The sequence below is a fragment of the Anas acuta genome, chromosome 7, assembly GCF_963932015.1.
Source record: "Anas acuta chromosome 7, bAnaAcu1.1, whole genome shotgun sequence".
Taxonomy (NCBI): Eukaryota; Metazoa; Chordata; class Aves; order Anseriformes; family Anatidae; genus Anas; species Anas acuta.
The window spans coordinates 17,282,791-17,300,449 of NC_088985.1; the positions used below are offsets into that span (position 1 = coordinate 17,282,791).

The 17,659-nt window shown below is 42.1% G+C and overlaps 1 protein-coding gene across 9 annotated transcripts in view; it reads left to right on the forward strand.

Moving 5' to 3' along the window:
• Nucleotides 1-17,659, forward strand: part of USP54 (ubiquitin specific peptidase 54) — a 98,951-nt gene that overhangs the window by 27,962 nt on the left and 53,330 nt on the right. The window contains exon 1 of one of the 9 annotated variants that reach the window (XM_068689646.1): nucleotides 3,641-3,797. The exons of the other annotated variants lie outside the window; for them this stretch is intronic. The gene's annotated coding sequence lies outside the window, so the exon portion shown is untranslated. Of the gene's footprint in view, nucleotides 1-3,640; nucleotides 3,798-17,659 lie in introns of those variants that run through there. 9 annotated transcript variants of the gene reach the window in all.

Consider the following 17,659-nt stretch of genomic DNA (forward strand, 5'->3'; position numbering starts at 1 on the left):
GTCTTGTGTTTTTTTCCGATTTTTTTCTATACTAATTTGTTCTGTGTACTGCTTAGCCTGAGCATAAGGGGATCAGAAGGGGCACGTGTTGGGAATGGATCCACCCTGGTAGCAGCTGTCAGGTTGGCATAGCTGTATCATGAAAACATGCTGTGAACTACCTATGCAAGAAATTAGCACGTTTCCAGGGTATCTTGACTGGTAGCAAAGATGATACGAGAAACTGCCCTAAGTCGTCTTTCTCTGTCTCTATCCCTGGCAGTTTGCTAGTCTCTGTTGGGTCAGTGAAGGCTGCTTACTGTAGGGCTGCTCTGTGTTCTGAACAACAGAAATCATAAAAGTAGTCCCCTTCAGAGCTTTATTTTCTAGTTATTTTTAACCCAGGATGTTCTCATGAAGCAGTTGGTAATGTGGTCCTATGCAGGCTGCCGTCTGCAGAACAGCAAGGCATGAGACCAGGATTGAGAGCTGTGAGAGGTGCTCAGGAACTTCTGGAACCAGCTCATGGAAGCCGGTCAGAAACTGCATCTGCAGCGTGGTGTGGAGTTCACTCCTTATCCTTCGCTCCTGACAAATGTCTCCATGTAGACAAACTTATGTTACTTAAACTATACTAAATGTGCTGACATTTAAAGCTCTACGAGTGGGAGTGCTGTGGTGGAAAATTTTTCAGGGGTGAAGGGAATGGCTAGCGTCGTCTTTGCTTGGTAGGAAGCAATGTGATCTGCGGTGGCAGAAGGGAGCTGAAATCCAGGGAGTTTGCAGATGCTGGGAGGAGGACTGTTCTCAGTATTCAAAATGAAAGCACATGCAGCTCTGTCATCTATACCTTGTTTCTAAAGATATTCTTTTTAACATATGCTTTTGTCGTTTTCTTAGACAATATCTGTTTATCTTGCCAACTGTGAATGGATGCTGCAGGCACACACATTTAATAGATGGGGTTGTCTGCAAATATGTTTGCTTCTCAGCTTATTGATCTTTAAAACAAACAGAAAAGCAAGGAATGGGGAGAGAGACTGTGCTTGTTTCTGTTGCTTTATCTTCACTCGTTTTCCTGCCTTATTTCAGTCTGAGGCAACTGTGTGGTTGACTGCATAATTGCCAGCATTGCTATCAGGTCTTAATAGCCCTAGGGTCTGCTATACTTGACTAGAGCTGTTTGAGGGTTTCTGTACTGTCCTAATTTAGGTGAAATGACATTGGAAGAGTGGGAACACTTTTTTTTTTCCCCTATTCTGTGCAGAAATATGGTAATTGCTATGAATTCCTTCTTTGTTTGGTGGCAGTGAGTCAGATGCTTAGATGGTATGTTTGGCAGAGCTCTTGCACTCCAGCGAGGGAAGTGTCCCTTGGCTTCTGGTGGGGCGTGGAACCCTGCTTGCTGCCTCAACTCTTTGGCCTCTGGCGGTAGGGAGTGAGGTCCTGGTTTCTGCCTGATGCAGAGGGATTTGTTCTAGCAGGAAAAGCCTTACCTGTTCCTTGCTGCTGCGCGATTTGTCAAGCTTGAGTTTTAGGTGTGACGGAAGCAGAAAGCAGGGCCGGTTCTAGAAATACTTCTCATGCTTTCTTTAGTTACTGAAACATTGAAGAACCGGATATTGTTTATATGGGTAACTGCAAGTTTCTGTGTAAAATGGCGTAAAAGTGGATGTTTGAAAAAGTCCTCAGTTTGATCCGTACTTCTGGTTGTTACTCAAGTACGTCTGGTCACTTGAAACATTTTAGGAGGAGCAGAGAATGGAGTTCTGGAATGATGGAGACTGAAGCTGAAACAAATTTGTAAGGACTGGTTCTGCAAATCCTTTGGTATTACAGATTTAGGTGCTCCTGCCGTGCCTTTTGGCCCACACTGCCTCAGCGAGGAAATCAGTGGAGCCACGTGAGGCTCTGTGCTCCGTGTGTGTCTGAGGAGCAATAGGCAAATGCTTCCTTCTGTGGGATAAGGAGGAGGAAGGGAACATAGAGACCAGTGTTTTCTCTGCAAGGGTGCTTGCCAACTTAAGGTCACTGAGCCCTGGACATGATACAGCTTAAGCAGATGGACTAGCTAACTCTTGGTAAGGAAACCTGCAGGTCCCAGTAATGGTGCAAGACACCAGGGAGGCTCAGTTGTTCTTCCCGTGTGATGAAAACGAGGATTTCTGGCTGGAAGAGGTCTGTGTTGATATTATAAACTGTACTTTTAAGTGTTTTGGCTTATTTGAAACAAGCTGTTTGAGGAACAAGTGCTATTGAGTTAACATGACGTACGCAACTGTAGAACATATTTTGAGCCCAGCGTGATTATTGAATATTGTACTAGGTTTTGTTCACAGTTGTGCCACTATTAGGACGCTTCAAAAATGATTTGGGATTTGCGTGGGCAAATCTAAAATCTGGGGGTAAGGAGAGCGTACAGAAGTATCATAAGATAAAACACTGCTTAGAGTATTGTGCTTTGCCACATATTTTTCCTTTCTTGCTCTTAATCCTGTTTTTATCTGACCAAACCTGCATCGTTATGGAATGACATAGTTAAAACTTGGCTCAGCCTATTCTATCCTGCAAGACTCGATTGTTTTTGAGGCGAAATGACTGAATTGTATTACAACTGCTTCCTTTTTACATTGTTTGTTTCTGTTAGGTAAATGGTCCCGGTGGGGATAGTATCTTCAGTACCTCGTATGGTCCAAGGCGTTACTATATTTCAATCTGATTCTGCTTGTTAGCATTATATTGTGCTAGGACAGAAAGACAATGGGGTGCATAGTTTTTTTTTGTAACATAACTGAAGTTTTCTTTTAAGTTGTTTTGTTATTGGATATGCACTGGAACTCCTCTTATCTGTGCTGTGCATGTGACCATGTCAGAAAAAGAAATGGATGCTGAATGTGGATGGCATCAGTGTCTCCCAGGAGCTGCGCTGTAAGAGTTTGAGAATCATCATGTAATGCTGATTCAGAGCTTAAGTAACTGAGCCTGTGGTAGGTTTCTGGGATAGAAAGCTGATTTTCTGGACAAGCTTCCTTTTTTTTTTTTTTTTTTCCTCTTGATTAACATCACTAGTTCTGAAACACATGAGATGGTTCCAGGAATTGTCCTGCAAGAATTGTTCTTTAAAAGACTGACTTAACGTTTGCATTGGAACCACGGTGCTCTAAACTGAGGGAACAAAGCTGATGCAATCTTTGAGTCCTCTCATTTGTTCTGTTCAATGGTTTCATGTCACTCCTGGTTATCAACCCCTCCTATGAGAAAACATCCTTCGTGTTTAAGTAAACAATTTGCAGGAACTTTGCCAGTTTGCTTGTCACATGCAGTTGAGGTGAGCCCTGCTTTGCAGAGGGTGCTGTAAATAGAAGTAATCCATTACAGCCCAGTCTCCTCTGCCTCCTCCCAGCCACATCTCTTTCATGAAGGGGGCTGTAAAACTTTCCTCCCTCTTTCATGGCCCTGTTTCCAAAGTGAATTGTTAGTAAGCAGGCTCTGGTCTTATCTCTGTTGGCAGAACTGCCTGCCTGGTAGGTGGCAGTGGGGGGGCAATGCTTTTCAAATGGGACTTTCCTGTGTTGACGGAGGCCCTTGGGTTTTTATGTTTTGTTTTAACAGCTTCCTATTGTTTGAATCTGCAGGTTGTCCCCTCCCACACTCTTCTAGCCCTTTCCTCCTCCCTTAAATAATTTTTCCATGTAAGTATTACTCAGAGCAGTTTCTCCAGTAGAATGTCCTCTGAGAGTTTTTTCAGCCTGCTCTGATCTCCAGCTTTTGTTGCAATACCGATGTGGAATTTACACAATAGAAACTGGCTTCTAAAGGTAGGTCTTCCTAATTTTGAAATCTGTTGTTTAAATTCAGCGTCGCCACTGTTGTGACTACTTTTTCTGATTAAATCTGAGTTTCACAGGAGTGCTCATCTATATATGCTACTGAGAAGTAGAAAATGCTGCTTTTCAGCGTGGACTGTCTTATTTCTGAGATGCAAAGAAGTAGCGTTGCTTCAGTTTGCCATTAATTTGCTTTTGAACATTCAGGCCGTACTTCCTAAATGCTGTTTCTATGTGTACATTTTACGTATGTTCTCAAGTGTGCTTGTCTGAAACGCACTCCCGAAGCCATAAGTTGCCTTGGGTCCATCATACCAGAGCTTTTGCTGACTAGTACTATCCGTAATAAATGCAAAGATGAAGCCAATCAAAATCCCTTTGCACCTTAACGTTTGTGGCAACTGGAAGGGATATTGGCAATTTGTTTCCTATGGTGGTTATTTTATAGTATAACTATGCCTAATCAGAAGCTCTTAAGCCTGCTTTTTTCATAATATGGATGCAGTTTTGTTTCCCACTACTCGTTAGCTTGAATTCTGTTTGAAAGAAAATTGGTAATAAAATGAGGTATTAAATATAGGTAGGACTTTTAAAATTATTTTTAATGTGTTGATTTGTGAAAGTAAGGACTTGCTTTGGCAGCTTTCCTGATTCCCTGCCTTTTGTTGAAGTGTCTCGTTTCCAAAATAAATACTAATTATTATGTGAATTCTGGAGCTCTACCATGATTGTTCCATACTTCTCATTGCTGCATCTTTCAGCATGAAATATATCTTTGTTTAAATTTGTAGATTTGGAGAATACACAAACCATTTTCATACATTTGGTGAGAGTAAACAGGCTTTAATTCCACCAAATGATAAATCTAGTTCTAAAATCCATCACTGGAGGTGGGGCAAACAGGAAAAAAAAGCTATATATCACTTCCACTGCTCATCATTCTTTATAATAAACAAATTCCAGTCTTTTTTTGAAGGAATACTTTTTTTTATAATCCCCCACATGTTTTAGGATGCCTGACATGGGTTGTAGCTGCTGAGGTAGGTCTCTGTTGGGTGGGTTGAGCTGATGTGGAGCTGAGCGTGGAAGCCTGTGCTCCTGCACACTGCCCGCTTCCCTTGTCCCCAGCTCCAACTTCTTGGCAAGGTAATTCAGCTCATTAAACTTGCAGGAAATAAAGCAAGCCCTTCTCCTCTTTTCCCATCCCCCTCAAAGTGCTTATTTTCTGAGCTGAATTTGCTCTTGTGATCCAGAGGGCAGGGATGTGGCCTGCCTGCCCATGAGCTCTGTGGTGGAGAGGGAAGTGTCCTCCCTGCTTTGGTGGCAGTGAGATTTCTGGTTCATTTGTCCATATAAAATGTCATCCCCAGAAGTCGCCTGTCCTCCCACAGATAGCAAGAACGCTGTATCACCACCTCTGGCTAATTGTACAGGAAGACAAGCATGAGCTTGCGTTTGATACAAGGTCAGATTTCCATTGCGTGATGAGCTGCTGAATGTGGAATTAGCCTGAAAGGACAGAGGCCAGCCCATCTGACGGTTTGCAGACTGAAGCACATCAGGGAGCTGCTTGCATTCATCTGCATTATTAAAAAGTTCAGTGGGTATTTCTTCCTAGCATGTTGGACTTCATGGGAGTTACAGAAGCCTTAGGAACGTTGTCATCGCTAATTATGCTTTTTCCTTGAAACAAAACACCAAAACCCAACACACTTTCAGTTCAAGAATCTCTTGCTTTAATGGAAAAGCATTCTGGACATAGTGTTTTATGTGTTTTGTCTTCATTTGTAATGTAGTTACACCTACAGGCTCAAGTCTCTGATTTAGGTGCCTTACAAAACAGAACAGGCTGATTCCAGCTTAGAGAGTTCCCACTGCAAGGCCAGAGAAACATGATAAACAGCTAGAAAAGTAAAGGAAACAGACTGTGGTGGCTGTCAGGATGAACAATGGCTTTGGCACACCTGCTGCCTAACTGCTGAGCTTTTCTATGCTTGGCAGGAAAGGAATGATTTGGAGGATAACAGAATAGCTTTGTAGATGTTTTTGGTATGTTTCCATCTTCTCCGGGGGAGGCAAAACAGAAGCACTTGCTTTTAAAGTCTAACAAATGGCTAGTGAAGGCTGGCATCATCAAATATGGGGGCAGGATTTAATCATGCTCTTAAAAATTGAGAAGTCAAGATTATGTTAGATGCAAAGGCCCTTAGAAGTGAATGCAGGGAGTGGTGTACTGTAGGAAGGGGGAATACTGCAATATAGTCAGAGCAGTGCGATGGAGAAAACTGTACTCTTACTGCACTTCTGAACAGATATAAACAGAAGGAAACTACTTTTATGCAAGAAAAAAGAGTAGGTTTCTTTAGTAATCAGGAAGCAAAATGAAGAGAGCTGGAACAAATGCATACGTGGGAAAATTTTTCAGTATGGCACAGTTCTCAGCTCTACCAAGAGCCAAGTGATGTTAATCAGTTGCTGTTAACTCCTGGGAGTTGTCACAGATGTGAGCTCTGGGATGAGATTACTTCTCCCAAGGAACAATGTGTCACAGCCATGGCATTTCACCCATTTTCCAGTTGCATCTTTTCATGTTCTGATGTTTTGAATCACAATAACAATCTTCTGATTGATGAATTAATACATGTATACTTCCACAAGTTTTCTTCAAGTTTTTAATGTACTTGGTTGCAGAAGAGGACGTATATTTCAATTCCTGTCAGTGAGTACCTGAGTCACCACAGTATATTGGAACTGGGGAACTTGAGGGGACTGGGAAGAAATGAGTGCTAAAAAGACAGAAGGATTTCTTTCTAGGCTAGCAGACAGAATGTACCCGACATCGCACATTTTGGATCAAGCTCAGAGTAGTTTAACTTCAAATGGATTGACTTTAGGCCTGCTTGGCCAGAAGTGTAAGAGTTTTCCAGGTCAGCCACTTGGTTGTGCGTGTGCATGCATATGTGTGTATGATTTATTAATCACAGAGGAAGGATGCACAGGCTCTTAATCTGGATAGAATATTTATGTTTTTTCCTGTGTCCCTTACAGGTGTGCATAAGGAAGCGGGAGATGTTGTAATGCTGGTGAAGCAATGCACAGCAAGAATAATGTTAAGTAACAGTGCGTGTGAATGCTTTCTTCTAGTATTGAAGGAGAATTCAGCAGTTGCGATTTCTCAACACAGCACTTATTGTGGTGTGATGTGGTGACTGAAAATACCATCATGGTGTGCTAACTCCGTGATAAGGGTAGCTTTTAGTAATGTTGCTTTTCCAGATGTCAGGTGATTGTTCTGTGAAGGCTGGTTATTCTGAGGGAGAGGGCTTGTAACAGAGCAGTATTTGTTTTTGCCTTTTCGCTGTCTTGCTGGTGTTCTGGATCTGCATTTGTTTTTGTATCAAGTTGCTAATCTTCCTCACACCCTGTTCTGGCAAGTGCAAGAGCCTCGTCCCCTCAGCAGCTTTTCCTCTTGCCAGCGTATTGTCTGGGGACTTGTGGGGAAACCGAGTTGCATTGTGCGGGTTACAATGCTTGGAGACCTGGGCCTGGAGCATATTGACGGGTCTTGTCTTAACAGGATTTGGCAAGAGTAGGTGTGGGCAACGTGAGGCTGAGCTGTTGGTGCAGTTGTGACTGGAAGGAGAAGGCTGTGCCCCGTGCCAGCTGCAGGCCGTGGGGCTGCTGTGGGCCGCAGCGAGCCCCAGGGACCACCATGGGCAGCTGTAGCAGTATGTGGAGCCCTCCGCAGGTTTGAGGGGCCTAAGCCTTCTGTGGAGAGACCCCAGAAGGATTTTAAGATTGACCAAGCCAAGTTTTATTTAAGTAAGAAATAGAAATTTAGCTTTTTAAAAAGAGAACTTCTAGGGAACTACACGGAGTAAAACAGAGCTGTGCTTGTTGTATACAACCTTCTTGTTGCCCACTGGCTCTGTTTCCTGGTCTGTCAGTCACTGAGTAGCCCCGTAGGTCTGTAAGAAATGCTGTGCTACGTCTGAGGCCAGCCCAGGCATCTCTGCCCTGTGGTACCTGCAGCCCCTGGAAGCCCCTCTCCTCTCAGCATCCTTGGTACCTCTCCCAGGGGGACAAGGCAAAACAGGGCTCTGTCCCTGCCCCTAAGGGAGCTGCATGGCACAGCCATATCTTAAAGGATCACAGGCACAGTTAGAAGCAAGAAAGTGAACACTTACATAAAACTGTGTCATCCCGAGACCAGACATGTCCCCGTCCCTTGCTGTGTGTGGTGGAGCGGAAGAGCCCTCGGAGCTGCTGTCGTGTCTTGCCTGAGCCCTTTCCCCAAAGCATCTCGTTCCCTGGGGTACTCTGAAGGAATGAGATGCCAGTTTAGGCTGGGTACTTCACTCTACAGGGGAGATAAAAGATGAACCCAGTACGCAGAATAACACAATTTAAAGCTCTGTGCTTCCTGCATTTCACCCATTCGGGGGTGCACTAAGAAAATGTGTAATCCTCTCTGCTTAACTTTGCAGTGAGGAGAGTGGTCTCTGGAAAGTTAGGGGGTTTCAGCCATGGGTGTTTTATTTTCAAAGTGATTTCATCAGTTAGTGTAGGATCAGTCTGAGGATATAACAGAAGTAACTGCTTGCTTTTCACCAAAAACCAAAGAAACAAAAACGCACTGTAGCAGCACTGAAATGGTCTAACCTCTCCTGAAAGAAGTTAAACTGTAACTCTTAAGGTCAGCATCCTTTTGTTTGTAGTCCAGGTTGAAATCTTGCCTGAAGTTCAGCAAGGTTGCGGTTTCCTCTAGCTCCTCTTTCAGCATTGAATTCAGTGGCTTAAAAACTTGTTGCCTGGGTACTTTGCAGGCCTGTAGGGCCAGGCCTCGCTTTTTTGTATGGGGGCACGTAATGTATCCTCAAGCTTGTTCTTTCTCATTGTGTTTTAAAATAACAATAACAAAGTTATTTAAGGGTATCTTTCCACAGCTATTGGTTGGTTAAAAGTATAACTTCTCAGGGCACTCAGAGAATTCTGTTTTAATTTCATATTTACCAGTTGTCTTTTAATTGCAAATGCAGGAACTTTTTAAATTGCCTCCTCACTTTCTTCTGCCCGTGCACAATCCACAAATAATGTGCAGAGATTGCTTTTGTGGTATCTACCTCCTCTTGAGCCCTTTCTGTTTTTTTTTTTTTTTTTTGTAGAGAGCTTCTGGTGCCACTCAGCAGTGTCATTTCGTTGCCAGGCAGAGCAAAAATAAATCAAAGCTGTTGACATCATTCTTCTTTTCCTCTACCCCAACACCCAACTAGTCTGTTCAGCTTGTGTTATAGTGCATTTGCACAGCTTCTGCTTCTGTGATCCATTAGGACAGAGCCTGCTTGTATTTTACAAGAGTCTCTTTCATGCTTTGTGGATCTCTCCAGGCCACAGCAGGACTCAGAATAATCCCTTTTGCATTTGGTAGTGTCACAGTATTTCTCTGGTAAAGATGAAATAATCTTTCAAAATGAAAAAAATAACATCTTCATGAGTCTATATTTGATGCAAGGTAATTTTCTCATGGTTTTTGTGTTTTAGAGAATGAACAGCGGCTTTTTTTTCCTGAGCAGATCACAAGATTCAAAGATGTTAGAATCTACAAGGGAAGAGTTGTATAAGTTTTTAAAATCTATGTGGAAGTAGTTACATAGTAGTAGCATCTGGTAAGGATAGTACAGATGATCTTAAAAATAAATGTATTAGAAACCTGAATTCAGATTTTTGCATTGAAGGAGGTTGGAGTTCTGTAAAAGTTTGTTTGGAAATCTTACAGCGTTACCTTGCTTCCAGTTCTAACATAAAATAAAGGAGTTGTGTGTCAGAAATCTTGTTTATAAGATATAATCTGTTTTGCACTCATAAAACCTTCATCAATGTGTGCTATTCATATTACGCAGTATTTTAGTTCCTGAAATGTATTTCTGACTAATATGCTATACGTGAAAGTCAAATAAAATAATTTGCCTGTTTTTTAGCCATCTACTGCAAATTTCACACAATGAAGTACATTAAACTGGATTTGAAGCTTTGTGTGGTTCGTTTTGTGTTGTTTTTTTTTTTTTTATTTTTATTTTCTTTACAACTGCTTGAGAAATAGATGCTGGGGCTTTTTGTCTTCCAAATATTTATTTTACTATATCTGTCAGAATGACTTATACCAGCATAAAGATGTTTTTTCACAAGAGGAAACTGCTGTGGGTATTATCGGCCAGATTTTTTTCATCAGCAGAATGGTCATGTTTTAAATGTGTTATGATTATGTTTATAGATAAGAAGATTTATACTAAGAATGCTTAGATCTGTTTTTATTGACCAGCTTATTAACAATCTATTATTTAAATTAATAGAATATCAGAATTTAGGCAAAATAAATTGCCTATTTGTAGGGCTTCTTAATGAGAGAAAAATTTCTGGTATTGGACATAGTAGTGCATCGTATTATACAGGGGCTCCTTTTCCGGGTTTGTGGGTATCATTGCATGACTTTGTATTTAGCTGCGAGTTCAGGGCTGTTGTGCATTCATTTGTCACTTATCCTCTGTTTTAAAACAGATCTGTGCAAAGTGGGCACTTGCTTTGAGACAGTAACAGGCAGGGCTGCAGCTGAAGAGAGGCACCACACGTCCATGACTGTCTGCTCAGGGGGCAGTGAGCCGGGCAGTTAGGCCTAATCCTGGGGTGCAAAGGCCTTGGGGAGAGGCTGTGTCAATGTATTGCAAATGCTCTGTTTGCCAGGGGGAGACCAGAGCCCTGTATGCAAGTTCTGAACACGAAGTTCGGAGGCTGGTTACGTCTACTTGCTTCCTATTTACAAAAGAAAAGAGTCACCAGCTTGTGAAAAGTGTCTTTTCCTCTGTAAATCCATCAATCAGATGTGTTATTTTGCTAGTTTACAGAAAACAGTGAATCAGGTCTCCTACTTTGATACAAAACAGTGAATCAGTCTTTGATTACTCCCTCTCTTTGCCTGTTCCAGACTGCTGGTAAGGTACAGGAGTATGTTTCCCCCAACTTGTTTGTTTGCTGTACTTTTCCCATATGCTAATTGCCACCAGGAGATGGGATGTTCTGATTCATTAGAAGTTTTTTCTTGTGATCTATTCAGGTGTTCTTCCTATCCAGGTTCTGAAGGTTTTGGTGATTTTTTGCAGAAAAATGCTTCCATTTACAAAGCGAAATCAAGCAAAATGGAATTTCTCTATTGTTAGTTATGCTTATTTCTCTAAACTAACAAATAATGATCTTAAAACCAAGTTAAGATTAAGTGCTTATGCATGTGCATGCACACTCGTGATTCTGCTCAAGTGTTATTTATAGTTCTACAGCACAGATGACTGCTTAAAAAAGAGGAAAAAGCAGCATATTGTGGATGCTGGGTGCATTGTTTTGTATCTATGTAGAACTACTAATCCATGCAATGCTCCGCAGTGCGGGAGCGCTTCTGCTTGTCAGTTTTAGCAAGGCAGGGAAAAAGATTTAAATGTTTAATACTGGAACAAGGCATAAACACCTTAAACTGCTGTTCTTTTTCTCCGCTCTGCTTATGCTTTATCTTCATGAGTTCCTCTGAACTGCTTCAGTTTGGCACCTTGGTATGTTACCAGTCCAGCAAGAAAGTGAGTGTTAGAAGCCATCCTGATAAGTGGTGACGGTGGGATGATTCACTGCATTTTGTGTTTCATCTAATAGGTTGAAAATAAGTATTACTTTAATATCCCAAACTATCCTGAGCTTAAGAAAAAATAGGGAGTAATTTCCTAAATGCATTTACTGTAAAGTGTGCTGCCTGGCCCCCAGCTGTTGATCGTGACAGAGGTGGGCATCGTGTCTGCCCACCCTCTGGAGATGTCCTCAGTAGGCAGTGGTGTCAAAAAGTCCATTGTGCCTCTGTACAGAGGAAGCAGTTTTCTTCCCTGGGGGTCTTTTTGCCTGAATGCTACCCGGGGAAGTCAGTGCCTTGCAGTGTTTAACTTTGAGGTTCTTAATACATCACTGCAAAGACTAATTTCCACCCAAAGGCTGTCCATCTGCCTGGTCAAAGTCTGTTGCTGCTTTCTGCATGTTCGTGCCTTTGCTTATTATGTGCTCTCTTTCCTTTGAAATTCAGCTGCTGGTGGTGCTGGAGTTTTTCTGCTTGCCTCTTTCCCTGGGAAGTACGTACCTTGCTTACCTGTGTTGGTTATTCTGTGTGAATGTATATGTATTAAGGCATTCATCTCTTTCAAACATTACTGGAATAGAGGTATAATGAAACAGGTTAGTGAAATAGAGGGATTTGTGGTGCTGTAATGTGAACAGCACGTGATTTAGGATTGATAGCTACTGACTTTTCCTTTAAGGAAGGAAAGGGGTATGAAGATTGATAGGAGAATTCATAGTTATGGCATGGTAGCTGTTCTAGAAAAGGCTGATTTTTTTCTGCAAATTTTTGTGGTGCTGCTTAACAGGAAAAGTCTGCAAGGTCAGGAAGAGTGGCAGCAGGGCTTTAAGATTTCAAGTTCTCAGTCATGAAGCCTTGTGTTACTGAATGCTATTGTAGGCACACTTTGGTCATTCTCAAGCTAGAATTTGCAAGTCAAAGCAGAAAACAATTGTTTTCCTGGGTCAGTAGTATTATTGGAAGAAGGATGAGATTATTTGCTTGTGAATAAAGGTGCCAAAAGACAAAGCTTTGAAATCTTGTTGCTCAGGCATATGGCTGTAAAACGCAGAATTTTGCAAAGAAAATTATTGTACTTGGAGTTTGAATTAAATACTGAATTAGTCTTGGAGTTCCCCCTTGGAAAGCCTAGGTAAAGTTTTAGGAGGGAAATAACTGGTAGCAGGAGGCTGTCTGGGCATCCGCTAGAATAAAACCCGAACTTTCCATTTCACCATATGGTTGACAGCTGTCCTGTTCCTATTTGTCATCATTTTCTATGTTAGACAGGATTGAACAGTGATGTTTTACTGATTTTTGAGCACTTGCATAACATTTGAAGCTGCTGCATTTTCCCTGCTTATCCTAACTCCCCAGATTCCATATGGAGTGGGATGAGAAGCTGGTTTCACTCTCCCTTTTCCGTTATGAAACGTCCAGCACCAAGTCTAACATGGATAATATAGGGCTTTTTTTTAAATGTAATCTTTGGGGAGTATTTATTTAGAAGGTGATATGAAACTTAGGGAAAGTACTTCAGAAATCCTCTTCCACGCAGTTGTATTCAGATGCCTGCTTTTCTTACCCTGTGCAGCAGTCTTAAAAGAGCTGGGCAACTGCAGAGTGAGGATCTGAAGGGAATGCAAATTATTCTGGAGTCTTATTTTGAAATTCTTTGGGTTTACTTCTGGCTAGATGACTTTGTTACCTATGTCTGTTCCTTCCCACTTCAAGTGTCAGAGAAAAGCTGTTGAGATAACAGCTCCTTTTGGTTGCATAAGAGAACGGGGGGGCAAGATGCTTCCCAAGGGGCTGGGGGGAGGACACCAAGCTGGGATCTGCCTGCCTCCATTCCCATCGGCTCTGCAGCAAACGCATGTGCTGGAAGTCCTGTGATGCATGAGATCACTGGTTATTAATATAGTGTTTTTGATATGAGTAAAGGTTTTATCTGGGGAGTGAAGTGTGTTTTGGCAATAAGCCCACACAAAGTAAATAACGTGGCCTTTGCGTCTCTGGCTATGACCTCACATCTCTTGTTGTTTGTCTTCCAACAGAAGCCCTTTATTGTTCGATTATCCCACATTGTGTTCCTAAAAACTGCAGTCTCTAACAAGAGAGGTGGTCCTGAAACTTCTAGATCATCTTGCAGGTGAAGTTGTATGTGAACAGAAAAGGCTGTGATGCTGGTTTTTATAAATAAACCCACAGCACTGAATACCTTTTTTATTGCAATATGCCTTTTAATGGTTGCCAGGTCTTTACTGGAAGGTTTTTAATAGCTTTTCCAATTGTTTGAGAGCCAGCTGATACTTTGGGTCCAGTTAACTGCTTTATGGAAGTCTAGACGTGGCTACCCTATTTTTCTTTCTCTGTAGCTATATGGGATAGATGCATATTTTTTCACTGTTTTGTACAGAAGTCTGCATGTTCCCAGGTTTGAACAGAAGACAGATGTTTCCCAGCTGATGTACTAATTCCAGGAAGGGCTGCAGAAATGACCACTGAGCCTCTGTAACCCTGCAGAAGCATCCCCAGGCAGCTGGGGATGAGCAGAGGATAGCTCCTTTTGAGCTACAGCAGGGGGAGATTTCCAGCCCTCCACCAACACTGAGCTGTCTGCAGTTCAAAGCCCATGGCTTTCTGCCACTTTTTTTTTTTTTTTTTAAACTAAGAGAGAGATGCTCTTCAAAGAGGTTTGGCTGACTGTTAGGCTTAAAATCAAATGGTCCGGATTAGATGAGTGTTCACAGTATTTCATTAGACTGTATTAAGACACAGTCCACTATAATTTTATAAAATGCTGGTAAGCACTTACGCTTGCTGCAAAGATTAAACCACCTTTATGCAATGTAAAGCTGTGCTTGACCTCAGCAGCTTGCAGAGTCTCACTTTTGGGTGTTTCTGCAGCACTCGGTCTCTCCACACCCCTTGTTGGTCTCAGTTGTTAACAGGAACATGGAGTGGGTTTGTTTTTTCCTGTTATCTGCTGGTTTGGAAAGTCAGTACAAGAATATATTTCTTCGTTTAAAAAGAGCACTCAGTTTTCTCTCTGTAGAAATATTAAGCTGTATTGCAGTGCAGAAATGCCAACGCTTCTGCTTCAGGGAGTGGTAATCCCAAGAAGCTTGGGCCCTTTCAGTGTCCTGCCTGCAGTTTCTTCTAGTGGTTCGTAGGCTGTACAAGTGGTAGTGCTTGAAATCACTGCAGTCTTTGTCAAGACCATACGGCAGCCTGGTTTGCTTGCTGTTCTGTTGAGACCCTTCCCCGTTGGCTTCCATTATCTTGGGGCAGGCTCTTGGATAAATGGCCTTCCTTGTGTCTGCTGAGAAACCTGCCGTGTTTGTCACGGCTTGTCATGCCCTCGTGCTGTAACAGAGCCCAGCTTTGAGTCTGGGGGAATTTTGTTTTTTATCTTTACTTGGAGATCATGTTGATGGCATTTACTAGCAAATTGTAGCCTAGCATCTGGGTAATTGCTGTGTATCTGGTAAGTGAACCACTTCCCTGGTGTCTAAAGGAACACTCATCTGAACTTCACAGAAACTCCCAATGTGTTTTCTGATGTGGTTCCTGGGAGCCAGCTGATACTCAGAGCTTTGTCATACCTTTACAATGCTTTGCAGACAAGGAATTGTGCAACAGCAGAATGAAAGATAAGAAAGACCGGTGTGAGTATGTCGTGGGCATCAGCTGTGCTGTCAGTTCCCAGTTCCACCCTGTAGGCAGAAGTAAGGTAAAGCCTTGTAATTAAGTTACCCGTTTAAGCGGAAGACTATAAAATGGGTGTAAGCTTGACAGCAAAAGCATTGCAGGCATTTTTCCTCTTTCTCCCAGCACAGCAATCAAGACTGAGGAAGAAGCGTGCATAAAGCAGAAAGATTTTTCTTTGTTGTCCCATTTGTGCTATCAGAAAGTTCTTGGGGATGGAGATGAATGGAAATGATTGTACTTCTCAGTAGTTACAGTATATCTTCTAGGTGCACAGAGAGATCTGCCCAGTATTCCCAGCTAGCTGCAGTTCTCAGAGAAGAGGCTCTCCAGAGGATGTGATCTCCTCTGGTACTGAGGCAGCTGGCTCTTCTCAGGGATATTAAGATCTCTGCACTGCTCACTCTTTACTTCATCTAGCCTTATGGCTATTAGGTAGTGAGTACTCAGTCTATCCCTCTTTTATCTCATCACCTTCAAGATTGAGCATAGGCTGAGGTACCAAGCTGGATATTTAGGGAGGTCTAACCTGTCAATGAAGGTCTTCATGTTGTTGAGCTCTGCGATTAAATATAATATAATTCATGTAGAAATTAGCCATTACTTGCATTGTTTCAGTTACACAGAGAAAGTTGCTGAGCCTCTGGTTGTGAGGGCGCTCCCCCTTGAGCCTTGGGATGGGGTAGGGGACAGGGGGCTGTTCCTCTGCATCTGCGCTGAAAGGGGACCCTGCTGGGAGCCAGCTGCGTGAGAGCTCCCACTGAAATGCATCATCTTGGACAATTATCTTCTGTGTTATGAAAACTATTGAAATAGGGGATTTCCAAGCCATTTTTCATCTGTTTATGCTTTCATAGTTGTTTTTAGTATGTGAAAGGACAGTTTATTCTCAACATGAGTTATCTGGTCTCTACTGCCTGAAAAGGTGGTAGGATCACAGGGGTGGGAAACACATTCTTTTCTGAAAACACCAATGTAGAAACACAAGTCACTAAAAATAAGTTCTGGACCTCTGCTCTTATCTAAGTGTGATAAATACTTAATTGGTGGCTTCAGCCGTACCTAGAACTAAATGGAAGCGTCTCCTTTCCTAATTTGGCTGTTTGAATTCAGCCTTGTGCCTGGAATGATTCATCGAGCAGGAGCCTAAAACGTATGGAGAGACATGAAGCTGAAGTAAGAGGAATGTGGCAATTTTTTATTTATTTTTTTTGCCTTAAAGCGAAGTAGAATAGTGGGACCACACCAGAGAAGGAAGGATACAACTTGAGATGCTACATTTGTGCGATGTGCAAATAAATATTAGAACGAATTGGGACCTGAACTCTTCTTTGGCACATCTGTGAGAGCCCTGTGCCCTGCTGTCCCAAGGACAGACTGTCAGGTTTCTTCAGGCCATAGGTACATGCTGAGCTGTGGCCAGCACTGCTCCGGGGGTAGACTGCTGGAGAGGCTACGTGAGTGCTGCTCCCATGCGCTGCTCTTGTCTGGGAGCCTGCTGCTGTCTGGGAGCCCTCCCTCCCTCCCCAAGGAAGCTCTTCCCAACAGCATGGAAGCTAGATGAATTTGAGGGAGAATTTAGAATGATAAGCTTCTGCTTTCTAGCTATATAATCTTTATAAATGATTTACTCTTTATTATAACAATTCTATTATGTCTGTGCAACTTTTCAGGGATCTAGTTAGCTTTACTTAATCATGCTGGCTGGATTACTTTTGTGCTTTATTCCAGTGAATAGCGTTCTTCATATGATAAACAAAACTCAAGTGCATTAGAAGCTTTTAGGCTGTCTGCGTCCATTCACTGTGTCTCTAAGATAACATTTTGAGTAATGAACCAAGAGCATCGTTTACGTTTTTGCATCTGGCACTCTTGTTTTGGTCATATTTCTGGACTAGTAAAGTTTCCAGCAATGAGAATCATCTGTTTTGTGTAGGAACTGTTTTCTCAGATCTGATAATGCCGTTCTTTTTTACTTCAAACTCACTTGCTTGGGGTCATGCCAGTATGCCACATGGAGCTACAGGTTTTGAGTAACTTTCATTTGTAATGTAAGAGCTATATGGAGCTGCACTTGTTGTGACCTATTATTAAAATGCTGGAGAAAGATGGGAAACCTTATTAGCAGTTGAGTTATAAGGGTTTTCCTTGTCCTATTAAAAAACTTTTCTTTTGTCCTTTGTAGGAGAACAGTTTTGCTCAAAAACTTCCTTAATCAGAAATAATATGTGAAAGTATTTTCTTCTCGCTTAACTATTCAGTTCTCTGAAGCACGTTGTGTGTATCATTGTGTTATTGTGATTTCATTTCAGAGAGTAAATTTGTTTTTCTTTAGTTTTGTGGTTGGGATCGTTTTCAAGCTCACACAATATCAGGGAGAAGTAGCGTGTTTGGAGAACACCTCTGCCTGCGGACAAGCTTGTGTGGCAGTGCCCTTCCGTTCCCTTACAAACCACTGGTGGTTTGTTTGTTGTTTTTTTTGTTTTTTTTTTTTTTTTTA